Source organism: Bubalus kerabau, chromosome 6 (genome assembly GCF_029407905.1).
Source record: "Bubalus kerabau isolate K-KA32 ecotype Philippines breed swamp buffalo chromosome 6, PCC_UOA_SB_1v2, whole genome shotgun sequence".
In the NCBI taxonomy this organism is placed as follows: domain Eukaryota; kingdom Metazoa; phylum Chordata; class Mammalia; order Artiodactyla; family Bovidae; genus Bubalus; species Bubalus kerabau.
The window spans coordinates 15,046,817-15,059,353 of record NC_073629.1 but is presented as its reverse complement, the minus strand read 5'-3'; positions in this window follow the sequence as shown (position 1 = coordinate 15,059,353).

Below are 12,537 nucleotides of genomic sequence, written 5' to 3'. Positions count from 1 at the left end.
ACTCTGCATGCTCTTGCCCCTCAGCCTGAAGTCTCAGAGTCTAGAGAGGGTTTATCCCTCTGTCCCTTCCCAGAACGGAGCCACCCCTGGCCAGTGGGACCTCTGACTTCTGCTTAGCTAGGGGGCTGAGCCCTGCTCCAGCCGTGCAGGGCTGACCTACCTCACCAGGGCTGTGAGGATGAAATCCATTCACAGAGTGTTTTGTACAATGCTTGACACAGCACGTCTGCCATTCATGTTCATGTTGTTTAACTGTTCCAAGGACACCCTAACCATCCCCTGTCTCAATGTCCCCTCTCTGTAGTGGCCTAAGTATCTTCTCCACTCACTCCTGGCTCCCAAATTCTCCAGGCCACCAGGAACGCCACTGAGCCGCAGCCTTCCCCTTGGTTTCTCAGGGAGAGCAGTAGGGGGAGCCTCTCCAGGCACGCGACCCTGGGAGCTGAGGTGTTCAAAGTGGAGAGAAAGACTTCCCCTCCTGGACCCTCAGCTCCGCCTCTTCTCACTCACTCTCCTTGAAAAAAAAACACCCCCACTCATTACCGAGCCTCAGCAGCCAGGCCCTGGCTAAAGCCCTGGCTAAAGGCAGCAATTAGATCGTTAGCACCAGCCCCAACCCACCTGCTTGGAGTCCCTCAAACACATTTTAATTATAATCCCTTAATCTCTCTCAGATGGCGAGGCCCAAACAGCCCCTTCCCTCACTCTCTTCCCCCAATTAAGGGGTCCTCTCAGCAGAGAGCCCCTCTCCCAGCTAAAGGCCTCCGTGCCTGGGAGCAGCCACCCCATGGGCTCTGTCGCCCTCTGTATGGGAAGGGGCCCCAGCTGGCCGGCCAGTCCGCCTGAAGTTCCCGTGGGTGTAGCTGAACCCCCTCCCTCGGTTGTGGGCCTCCCTCCTGCCTGGGCACGCGCTGAGGTGCCTAGGACCACTTGCCTTTCCCTTGGTCTCCTCTTGACCTGGTTTCTTTGTGTCCTTCGGGTAGCACCTCTCCCTGGCCCTTTTACAGTGACGTCTGTTTTTCCACCCACCATCCATGCCACCCTGTCCGGGCCAGCTGTCTCCTTGGCAATTCTGTCCAGGAGCCACCAGGTTCTATCCCGGGGGATCTGAGGCCAGGGGCCTAACAGTGTCTCCTGGTGTCAGACCTCTAGTGACCTCTCACTGACCTCAGCAAGTGCAGCCTTGCCCTCCTGCCTCTCATGCCCATCGGGGCTCTGGGACCCTCTGCCACACAGGGGCTGGCAGAACATTGGGCGGCTTCTGTCCCTGAGCTTCGAGCAGGGCAGAGGCAGGGGGAGGGACAAGATGACCCAGCATGTGTCCCTGTCTGAAGTTGAGCCTGGATGAAGCGCTTTCCTGGGAAAGTTCTGTCACTAATTGACTTGCAAATGCCTTGTTTGTCCCCAGATTCATAATTAGTGCTAAGGATTTCTAGGGCCCCATCCTGGAGGGATCTTTTTTTGGGGGCAGCCTGTTCCTCTCCCCTCTCTGAGGTTGGCTGGGCTGGGGGTGGGTAGAGCCGGGCACCGGTGCCCAGCTGCCGTCCAGCGTTCCCACGGCTCTGGTGCCAGCGTGTGAAAGGCGAGGTGCGGGGGGCGCGGGGGCCGGGGCTCCCCGCCATCTTTCAGCCGGGACTGGGGCCAAAGCCCTGAGGCTCCAGGAAACGGCAGAGCTGGGGAGCGGGCAGGGGCAGTGGGTGGGGGCCGGCTGGCACCCCCAGGAAGGAGAGCCCAGCCGGTGCCTGGGCTGGCATTGGCCAAGCCTCCAGCACGATGAATGGGCCAACAAGGGGCCTCTCTTCCCCACAGCTTCCCCACAAAGGCCTTGGCTACACCATTGGATGTGGGGGGCCAGGGGCCACTGGAGGAAGAGGAGAGGCTATTCTCAAAGACACCCCCCATGCCCAGCCTCTGCATTCCCAGGAAGGGGGCCCTGGGCTGGGGGCCCAGTGCCTTGGGTTCAGGCCCAGCTTGGACTTCAATCTGCTGAGTGAGGAGGGCGACCCTCCCAATCTCTGTGGGCCTCGGTTTCCCCCACAGTGTTATACCTGGCGTCCTTCCCTGCCCTGCTGTCCCTCTCCTGCTATATGCCCACTCAGTTACCCTCCACAGCCCCACCCTACCTTCTACTGAAGTTCCCAGCCCTCTGCAGCCCCTCTGTGGTCCTGAGACCCAGCCAGACCTCTCCTTCACTCAGGCGCAGGCTCCAAGCCCCCAGGGCCCTTCAGTTTCCCTCAGGTTAGGAGGAGTGCTGGCCAGGAAGGACCGGGAGGATCCTAAAGGCTGCGGCTGTCTGCTGTGGAGTCGAACAGCCCAGGGCCCTGCCTCTTGCAAACTGTGTGGCGCAGAGATGTCGGTCTGTCTGGGCCACATCTGTGAGCAGCCTCACAGGGTTATCACCAGGAGCAGTGAGACTGTGAGTGGAAGACGCTCCCTGGGGATCTGGCACAGCGTGGAGGCTAAGTCGAAGTTCTTTTTTCTCCTGCCTCCCTCTCAGAGTTTCCTTCCATCTGCCTATGTTTCTGGGTGACTGAGATGTTCTTTCACAGTCCACCACCATCTTTTACTTTTGCCTGGCTCTCTCAGCAGCCCCTCTATATCCACCATTTCCTCTTCAGTTCCCTGCCCAGGGCTGGCCACTTTCCGTTGGTAAGTTCTTCCTGAAGTCTAACCTTCTATTGCAGGTTGCTCCCCTCCATCCCTTGGCCTGGCTTCTTCCCAGGCTGCCTGGCAGCTGGGGGCCTGGGGGAAGGCGGTAGGGATGGGCTCTATGGTAACCCTGAGAAGAGAATGCCCTCTTTCCTCATCTGCATATAGACGGTCTCATTTGCATACAGACAGGCCTCATCTGCATATGCTCAGTGGGACTCTGAGAGCACATTCCTCAGTGTCCGCCTGGACCCTCCCACCCCGGTCTTGGCATCCCTGTTGAGGGAGGGACCCCTCCCCACCCTTCCTGCCCCTGTCTGTGTCTGGGTCTTTTTGTTTCCAAAAGGCATCCTACCCTCTGTGGCTCCTCTCCCACCTGCTGTCACCAATGCCTGCTTCCCCTTCCTGTGCTCAGGCTAGTCTTTCCTCCCACCTCCTCGTGCCTGCCCCGGCTCCTTCACCAGAAGCCTCCCTTCTAAGCCAGGAGCCAGGCCACTGTTGGAAGCAGAGGGCTGGCCCCAGTCAGGCACTGGCTGCCTCGCCCTCCCCAGGGCCCTCAACACCTGGAGGTTAAGAAAGCCCAGCCCTAGAATGTTGATGCTTAGGCTCCAGGGTCCAAACAAACGCAGGAGGATGGGGAGGCCAGACTTCGTGCTGATCCCAGGCCAGACCTTGTCTCCCTTCACCCCTCCTCGTGGGACTGACCACCAGGGCTGCAGTGGGTCCTTGCAAGGCTGGGCAGTCAGAAGGATCCCGAAAGGAGATCTGGGAACCTCAGAAACACTTTGCCCGGCCTGATGAGCCCAGGCTCTGCCCCTTATATATGCCACATGTGATACAAGTGGAACTGCCTTTCGGAGCTGCAGCCCTCCTTGACCCTGTCCTTGTGGGGACTGTGGGGCTCCTTGGAATGCAGGCTAGAGGAGCCTGGAATTCTCCTGATGGGCCTCCACCATGCTGAGGACCCTGGACACCACCATTCCTCTCTCTGGCCTCAGTTTCCTCTGTAAGTTGAGGAGCTGGGCTAGACCGGGTGCCTCTTAATGCATTATTTCTTCCTGGAAACCATACCCAGGAGCCTAGCTGGCATTGTGTGTGCAGTTTCAGCAGATGCAAGGATCCCCTGAGTTTCATCTTGACCTCAGGCTAGGAGCCCTGGTCTAGAGGAGCTAAAAATGCTGTGATCAGGGCTTAAATGGAAGAGGAGTGTGTGTAGACGTATGTGTTTGAACACACAGAGTATCTCAGGGAGGACGCAGGCACCAGCGGTTGCCTTTTGGGAGAGGAGGTGGGTGGCTATGAACAGGGGGGGAAAGAGGCATACTTTCCCTTTGTGCTGTTGAAATTGTACCATGTGTGTTAAGTCTTTTTATTTAGAAAAATTCTAGGATTCAAGCTATAGTTCCATGAAGGGATTGTTAGATGGGAGGAAGGACTTTTTAGGGAGTGGTAGTCGGACACGACTGAAGCGACTTAGCAGCAGCAGCAGAATGCTTAAAAGGAGCTGGCACTCTGGATTCTGCCAACACTTTCCAGGGGGCCTATCTCTGGGGGAGCATGTTTTATACAGGTGTGTCATGGGGGAAATGAGACCAAGAGCACAGGTCCTTCTTGCCGTGTTTCCCCGACTCCTTCAGGTTCCCTCCCAGGTATTGCTGGGAAGTCCTACCTGCTGTCTAACCTGAATCCTTCTTGTTGGGCACATTCATCCCATTCTGTCTCCACTCAGGGTGGACAGAGAAGAAGCAGGAGTGGGTGACCCTGTGAAGCAGGGGTGCTCTTTCTCTTTGGCCTGCTCAAACCCTGGAGAACATTTCTAAGGATGTGTCCCATCACGACCAAGATAGAGGGCCACCCGGTGACCTCCCACACAGGCACTCCAGGGGAGCATCCCTGTCCTCTCTCATTCTCTTGGTTCTTGGGATGGCACCTAGGGGCCTCCTGGGCTGGGAGCATCAGCCCACTGCTCGGAGCTGGAACTAACCAGATCATGGACAGTGTTCCCGGAAGCCTGGGGCGGCTCAGAGAGGTGGAAGGAGCCCACCTGCGCCCCGCCCACCCTGCACAGGTGGAGGCTCTGTCTTCGTGAGGCTTCGCCATTTTGTTGCCATGGTGGCTTCTACAGCACTGGTCTCTCAGAGCAGTGATCCCCAACCTTTTTAACACCAAGGACCGGTTTTATGAAAGACAATTTTTCCATGGACCCGAGTGGGTGGATGGTTTTGAGATGATTCAAGACTGTTACATTTATTTTTGTGTGCTTTATTTCTACTATGATTACATCAGCTCCACCTCAGACCATCAGGCCTTAGATCCCAGAGGTAGGGGACCCGTGTCTCAGAGGGAACCTGGTAACTACTCTCCTCTTATCCAGCCCCTCCCCTGCCCAGGCACATCCACTACCACCAGTAATGTTGTTCAGTATTCAAGAGTCTTTATTAGACATGAGATGAGGCTTCCATCTCAGAGAAATCTCAGCTCAGAAGACACAGGAGAAACCAGGATGGGCTGGGATGGGCAGCTTATAGACACAGGAGCAAAGGGGAGGCAAAGTTGAGGTGGCTCCAGGTGCCAATGGGCTGCCCAGGCTGGAGGCTATGGCCTCTCCACTTCTATCCTGCACACAGGCTTCTTGAAGGAGCCACTCAACTTGCTAGAATTTAGCCTCATCTTTCAGCCAATCAGGAAGGCTTCTCACAAGGCACCGAAGCCAACTGGATGAAGTAGGTTCTTCTTTTTGGTCTGAAAAGAAAAAAAAAAAGGCAAGATTAAAAAAGGTTCTTTTTGGATGGAAGGAAACCTTAGCAGGAGACAGAGGGCAACTGTCCAGTGGCCAGGAAAGGTGAAAGTCCAGGGAGGGCTCCATGAAAAAGGGGGCCACCATGACAGTGGCTGAGTCTAGGCATCTCTTCTAGGTGCTCTATCCAGGGCCATGGTGGGGGAGTGGGAGGGGATGCCCAGGGCAGGAATTCTGATCCCCAGCAGGGGAGGGGCTAGGTGGTAGCCCAGGGCACTTGCTTCAGGAAGACGGGAAGCATATTTCCTTGGTCAGAGACTAACCTGAAAAGATTTTGTTGACTTCTACAGCTCCTGTGGCTTCTTCCCCAGCCACATCTTCAACTTGCAAGGTCTGTTTCAGCATTCCTCAGACTTCACCCCTGCACCTGAGAAGGAGTGGCCTTCCTCCCCTGAGAATATGCAGAGAAGCCCCCCTGCCCATTTGGTCCTCTTCTCCTTTCAGTCCCTCTGCTTGTGTTTGGAACATGTTCTGCAGGAAGTCGGCACAGGGGAGGGAGACAGCATATGCTCTGGAATCCACCAAGCCCCATTTGATGCTCAACCCAGCTTCCTACTCCTCTGACTTGGGGCTCCGATTATGCCTTTGTAAAGTGGGGACAGTATCACCAATTTTTCAGGACCATTGGGTGATCAACTGAGACAATGGCTAAGAAAGGGCTTACACAAGCAAGAGGTTGCCAAAATCCAGGCCAGTTCCTTCCTTCCTGGGTGGTGGGAAGCTGTACCTAGGAAAGAATAAAATCAAGAGGGGTTACACAGAAATCTGGTGCTGGGCAGGATTGAGGGCAGGAGGAGAAAGGGATGACAGAGGACGAAATGGTTGAATGGCATCACGGACTCGATGGAGATGAGTTTGAGCAAGTTCCGGTAGCTGGTGAAGGACAGGTAAGCCTGGCGCGCTACACAGTCCATGAGGTCGCAAAGTATCGGACACAACTAAGCGGCTGAACTGAGAAATCAAGCATCAGAAGCACAGTTGTGGGCACAGCATTCCTTTCCTGCCCCACGTGGAATTGGGAGCCCCCCAAAATTCACTTCACGCGACTTCTCAAAAGGCCTGAAAGTCTGAGAAGAGAATTTTGGAAAGAGGAGGGTCTCTGGGCCACACCCCTGCATTGCCCGCTCTGCTCAGATCACTGTCACCTTCCTCCCACCTAGACTTGCAAGTCTTGCCTCCATACCCCACCTCCCTCTTCCCCTGCCCTGCCCCTTGCCCTGCCCACCTTTGCCAGGCCCCCAACCTTGATGTGTGTGGGGGGGGGATGGAAGGGCTGCCTCACGCATCATACTGGAAGCTCCCTAAAGGTAAACACTCAGTCTCCCTCAAACCTGGGCTCCTTGAGGCCTGTGTCCCTGACCCCTCTCGGTCCTCTGCCCAGCCTGGGCTGGCTCCCAGGGGCCCTGAGGTAAGCCAGCTGCTCCTCAGTGTCCCCACTAAGTCCCTCCTCAGCTCCCTTTGCCCTTCCTTGCTCCAGATCCTCAGCCTGTCTGGGAACACTGCTAGCCCCAGACTGGCTGGATTTGGGGGGACAACAGAGGAGACTGGTGTCTGCTGTGGCCTGGGAAGGGGTGGTAGAAGAAGCTCAGTGTGGGGCCCTCCCCTGGGTGGGGGGGGAGGGGCCCAGATGGAACAGTCTCCGCCTGTTACACCCTCCCAGCTCCAGACAGAGGGAGCATCTCCTAGCAACCGTACAGTAGGGGGCTGGGAAGAGGGTGGGGGCTGGGAAAGTGGGGCGGGGAACAATGATATCATAAATTATCCCTAGGCCTTCCCCATCAGCCCACCCTTCTTCAGTTGAGAATGGCCTGTCTCTCTCCACCTGCTCCTCATTCACGATTCCCCTGCAAAGCTGGCCCCTGTTCGATGCCCCTTAGAGGTGCCCCTCTAACTCAAGGTGACCATTCTCGGCCTCTGCTTGAGCTCCAGAGGGAGGGAAGTCTCACCATCCCAAGATCTCTTGGGGACCCTGTTGGATGGAAGCTCCCCTATGACTGGATGGAGGAGCCTGGGAGACTACTACGTTCCAATGGCCTCCTGCTCCTGCCTCTTTCTGGGTGGGGAGGGGGACAAGGAGGGGAGATTACAAAGCATTTTGTGACACTGACTCTACTTCTCCAAACAACAGTTTCAGCCTTGGGACCTTCAAGTCTTTAAGGGGCACCTGAGCCTCTCCCCAGTCTACCCAAGTCTCAGCTCTCCTATCCCAACAGCTGGAGCCCGAGAAGCTCAATAATGTGGCTGAAGCTGGGGGGTGCGTCCTTCCTTACCTCTCAAATCAGCCATGTCAAGCCATAGGTCAAAGAACTGGTACTTCAGCAGTACAGATCTTGCTTAGACATTGGAAAGGACTTTCCAAGACAGGAATAAGCAAGATCATGGAATTTCCTGGTTGGAGAGAGAAGTCTGTCACAGAAACAGGAACCTGAGTGGCACTCTCTTAAATTTTACCTCATTAACCTCATTTACCTCACATATTAAATAACACATAGGGAGTATTTAGCAGAGCCTGACATACAGTAAGCCTCCGGTTTTTTTTTTAATTAAAAAAAAATCATACATTAATAGGAATTTTTATTGGGTGGATATCAGGAGGAAGGCTAAATCCCCTGAGAACTATCTCCCATCCTCCAGGAACCCCATGGTAAAATCCGGATATGAGATCGTGCCCCGAGTACAAGATGGCAGCCAATTGCCATGGTAACAGCAGAAGAAGGAGTCTGGTTGGTTGCGGGGGCAGTGCCGGGAAGCCAGCTGGTGCCGGATGGACAAACCCAGCAGAAGGTAGCCCCAGCTGGGTGATGCTCATGCCCCCTGTGCCCAGGGCTCTCCCTCCATATGCCAGCCTCAGCCTGGCCTTTCCCTCCAGGCTGAAAGACTCCAATGCTATCTGTGGGGGATGATGCCAAAATCATTCCCTCTCCTGACTCTCGCTTGTGTACAACAAGGAATGACTGCTCAGAGACAAAAGACCCTCCTGTTCAGTCTCCCTGGCCCACAGGCCAAGAGATCTAAATTGGTCTGAATTTAGCACATTCCTGACATTGATAAGGAACCATAAAATCAGGGACTTGGGAGGGTCCAAAGTGGTGGGGCTTGGAGGTACCATTTTGTACACATTCAGTGTGTGTGTGGGGGGGGAGGGCGGGTCACAGTGTCTGGCTAATGTTCCCTCTGGTGAACTCTGAGATGAGGGAGCAGAGCAGGTCGGGGCAATGTGGGGAAATCGGGCTTCACTCCGCCCTCCCTCTCTTCCCAGAAGTGCTGGACAGTGTCCCCACAGGGCCAGCGGGAAATTCTTCCTGAGAAGGATGAAAGAAGCTGTGGCCATGGAGTCCATTTGGCCACTTAGTTAGAAACAAATGCCTCCCAAGCCAGTCTCAGCAAGATGCTGGCCCGCCTGAGACCAGAGAGAACCAGTCCACAGAGCCTGGCCATGCCTCCCAGACAGTCCAGAGTCCCTTTGCTCGTCTCCCCAGCAATCCACTCCCTCACTTCCAAACTTTGGAGGCCATCCTTGATTGTCCCCACCTGTCTATAGTGGCCCCTTTAACTCTGCGTCCCTCAGTTCCTCTGTGTCATTTAGAAGGGGCACTGGACATCTGCACACAGTCTTGTCAAACACTTTCCTCCACACTGATCCATTTGATCCTCAGGATAACTGTGGAAGGAAGCTAGGATCCAAGACATTAAGTTACTTGCCTAAGGCCACGCAGCTAGTAGGGCTTCCCAGGTGGCTCAGTGGTAAAGAATCTGCCTGCCGATACAGGAGAAGCAGGAGAGGCAAGTTCAATCCCTGGGTCAGGAAGGTTCCTGGAGAAGGGAATGGCAACCTCCTTCAGTATTCTTGCCTGGAGAATTCCACGGACAGAGGAACCTGGAAGGCTACAGTCCGTGGGATTGCAAAGAGTTGGACACCACTGAGTGACTGAGCATGCACGCGCACAGCTAGTAAGGGAGGGAAGACAGAATTTGTCTCTTGACCAGCCTGTCTCCAGAGTCAAAATGCCAAACCTCCTTCTTTTGCTGTTCTTCTTGTGGATGGAGCCCCTCCACCAAATCTGTGAGCAACCTATAAACTGAGGTGTGTCTTCTATCATTCTACCACTTCCAGTGCCCAGTCCAAACTTTTATTAGCTAGGAGAGCGTACACAATGGGGATTGGAGGTAGGGGAGGTCTGACCCACACTGTGTGTGGTGCTCAGTGTGATGCTGAGGCCAGGCAAGGAGAGAAAACCCCCTGGGTTTGGAGACTGAAGGGACCTTAGACTCCTTTTGAGCTCTGGTCAGACTTGAATTTCCACCCTCCCAACACAGCGGTCTCTAAAGGGGTAGCTCCATACAGAGCTGGAGGGGACTCTCTGCCGAGAAGAAGAAAGAGGGTCTGTGTGGGGCCAGCCTCAGAGGCACTGTGGGAGGGCATGTACAGTTGGGGAAGGCAGGCTGGACAGGCCTTGCAGTCACACCTGGAAAGACATGGAAAGGGAGCGGGGCAGGGCCTTGGTGTGGAGAGGAGCCTGTCCTGGGAATGGCCTCCCTGGCCAAGTCTTGGCTTCTATTTCTTCTAGGACTCGATTAAAGCTTGAAGCCACCCCTTATCCTCCTGCTCCTCCAACCCCATTCCAGCTCACCCACAATGGGCACTGAGAGCTAAGCCCCCTCACCTGACAGGGCCACTTCCACAGCCACTCACAGAGAGGCCTTTGTGCAGAGGCTGGGCCTGGGGGAGGGGCGGTAGGCAGCACCCCCCGCCATGCCCATTCCACCCGAGTGGCCCGCAGTGGCCTCATCCTTTCCTCAGTTGTCTCTCCAGCCTCTCACCCCTTCTCTGGAAAGAATCTCCTCGGAGCCTTGGCCCACCCTGGATCCTCCCTTGCACTCTCCATCACTCTGTCCTCCAGGAAGTTTCCAAGACCAAACCTCCCTGTTCTACACTCAGAGGCCCATCCCCTGCCCTGACCTCAGGGCACTCACAGTGCTGGGGACCAACCTTGGCTTCTCTGCATCTCCTCCCGGGGAGCTTCCTGAGCCTGCAGGTGTGTGTGGCTGAGAGGAGCGAGGGTGATTCTAGATGGGGGAGAGGCAGAGACCCTTCTTCAGGTGACACTGTCCTTTCATGATCCTCCGTTTGTTCAGTACCAGCCAAGAGGCAGTTAAATATTTGGTTGGTGCCGGGCTCAGTGGGCAGCTAGATTTGGGTATCCCCTTGCATGCTGTGGGTGGTTAGGTGCTGCCCCTGAGCCATACTCCACACCCAGCATCTCTGAGGCTGTCAGCTAACTTCCCAGTACCCCTATCAAACCCAATTGCCCTGGTGAAACATATAAGTCTCCTAATAACTGGATTTCTGACTCCATTTCCCATCTCCTCCCACTCCAGACTCCCTCTGATGGACACTATAGTCACCTGATATAACCTGCTTTTTCATACCTTCTTGCCTTCACATATGCTATCCATGCCCCACTAGGCACTTACTCCAACTCCTTAGACTGTCAGCCCCCTGCTTACCTTCGATCACGTTTATCCCTTTTATTTGATTATCTTTTGGCGGCCCTCCAGGAAGCCTTCCTCAACTCCTCTAAGATATCCCAGGGCTTCAGCCCCCATGCTGTCCCCACGCAAAGGTCTTCCGGACCGCAGCCTTCATACTATCTTCTAATCACTTGTGTCTGCCTCCCCACTAGGTGTCTAGGCCCTCAAAGCAGCTTTGTATTCCACCTTCCTCTTCAGCATAGCACTTGGCACACAGTAGGTGCCCAATAAATGCCTGTTGAATGAACGAGCTGACAGGTAAGGGAAAAGAAGGCATGGACATGGGAAGCACTACACAGGACGAAGGGGTGGGTTCTGATGTGAATGATCTGGGTGAAGGGGAAGGAAGAGGGCAAATCCCAGGATAATGCTCAGGATTTGTAGAGGACCTAGAAATTTAATGATGCTCTTGATAGAGGTAGGGAAGCAGGAATGTGGGGCAAGTCTTGAAGCACAATACTGAGTGAATAAACATCTGAATGCCTTCCTTATGTCTGAGGAATGGCCATCTCAGGAGTTTTGGAGGGAGGCTGTACTTATATGCCACTGCAGAAACCAAAGGATGAGATGGTTGTATGGCATCATCGACTCAATGGACATGAGTTTGAGCAAACTCCAGGAGTTAGTGAAGGATAGGGAAGCCTGGTATGCTGCAGTCCATGGGGTCACAAAGAGTCAGACATGATTGAGTGACTGAACAACTTTCCCAGGTTTCCTTGCAACCAGGGCCTGGTCATGTGATCCAGGATTAGCCAATCAGATGCACCACTCCAGTCTGATCTAAGAGCCTAGTGGCAGGACCACAGGTGGTAGTTAGGGTACAAGTCTTGAGTTTAAAGAAATGAGTGTTAATAATTCCAAATGATGGTTGAAATGATAAAAAGTAAAAGGATGTGAATGGAAAGGAAAAATAAACTGAGCAAAACCTTGGGAAACACTTCTGGCTGGAGACTTGATCTACCCAGAGGACTGAATGACTAGAACCCAGAACACATATCAGGGATACAACAGAAGAACCAAAGGCAAAAGGAGAAGACATCAGTATGAAATGTTCCCCAGAGGTCACCAGGCTTAAACAAGGGCCACTGGGTCTGGCTGAAGAGTCTATGTGAGTGGCTGGAGAAGGTACAGGTATGACTAGTCATGAAGGTGGAAGCCAGACTGATGGGCTGAGGAGAGAAGACTGGGAACTTCATCTCAAGTACATAGCAGCCCTTCACAGACCCCTCAAACTGACAGATTATCCTGCCTGCCCATATCTTTGCCCCTTCCCTCTCCTGCTGATACTCCCAGTTCTGATTCCTCCAGTGTTTTTTTTTTTTTTTTTGTAACTATTCGTAGTCCTCCATCCACTGACACTCATTAGTGGTCTGGAACTAAACTCAGCACAGAGGCCTCTCTACCAGCCCTGCTCCTGTGTGAGGCTCATGCCTGCCCTGGGCTGCCGTCTCTCATCTCTCCTTCCTTCCTTCTCGCCCCATCCTCTTTTCCCAATTCCACTAGGAGGAAGACTCAACAGTGTTCCTGGTCAGCCAGAAAGTCCTTCCTGTGGTCTCACC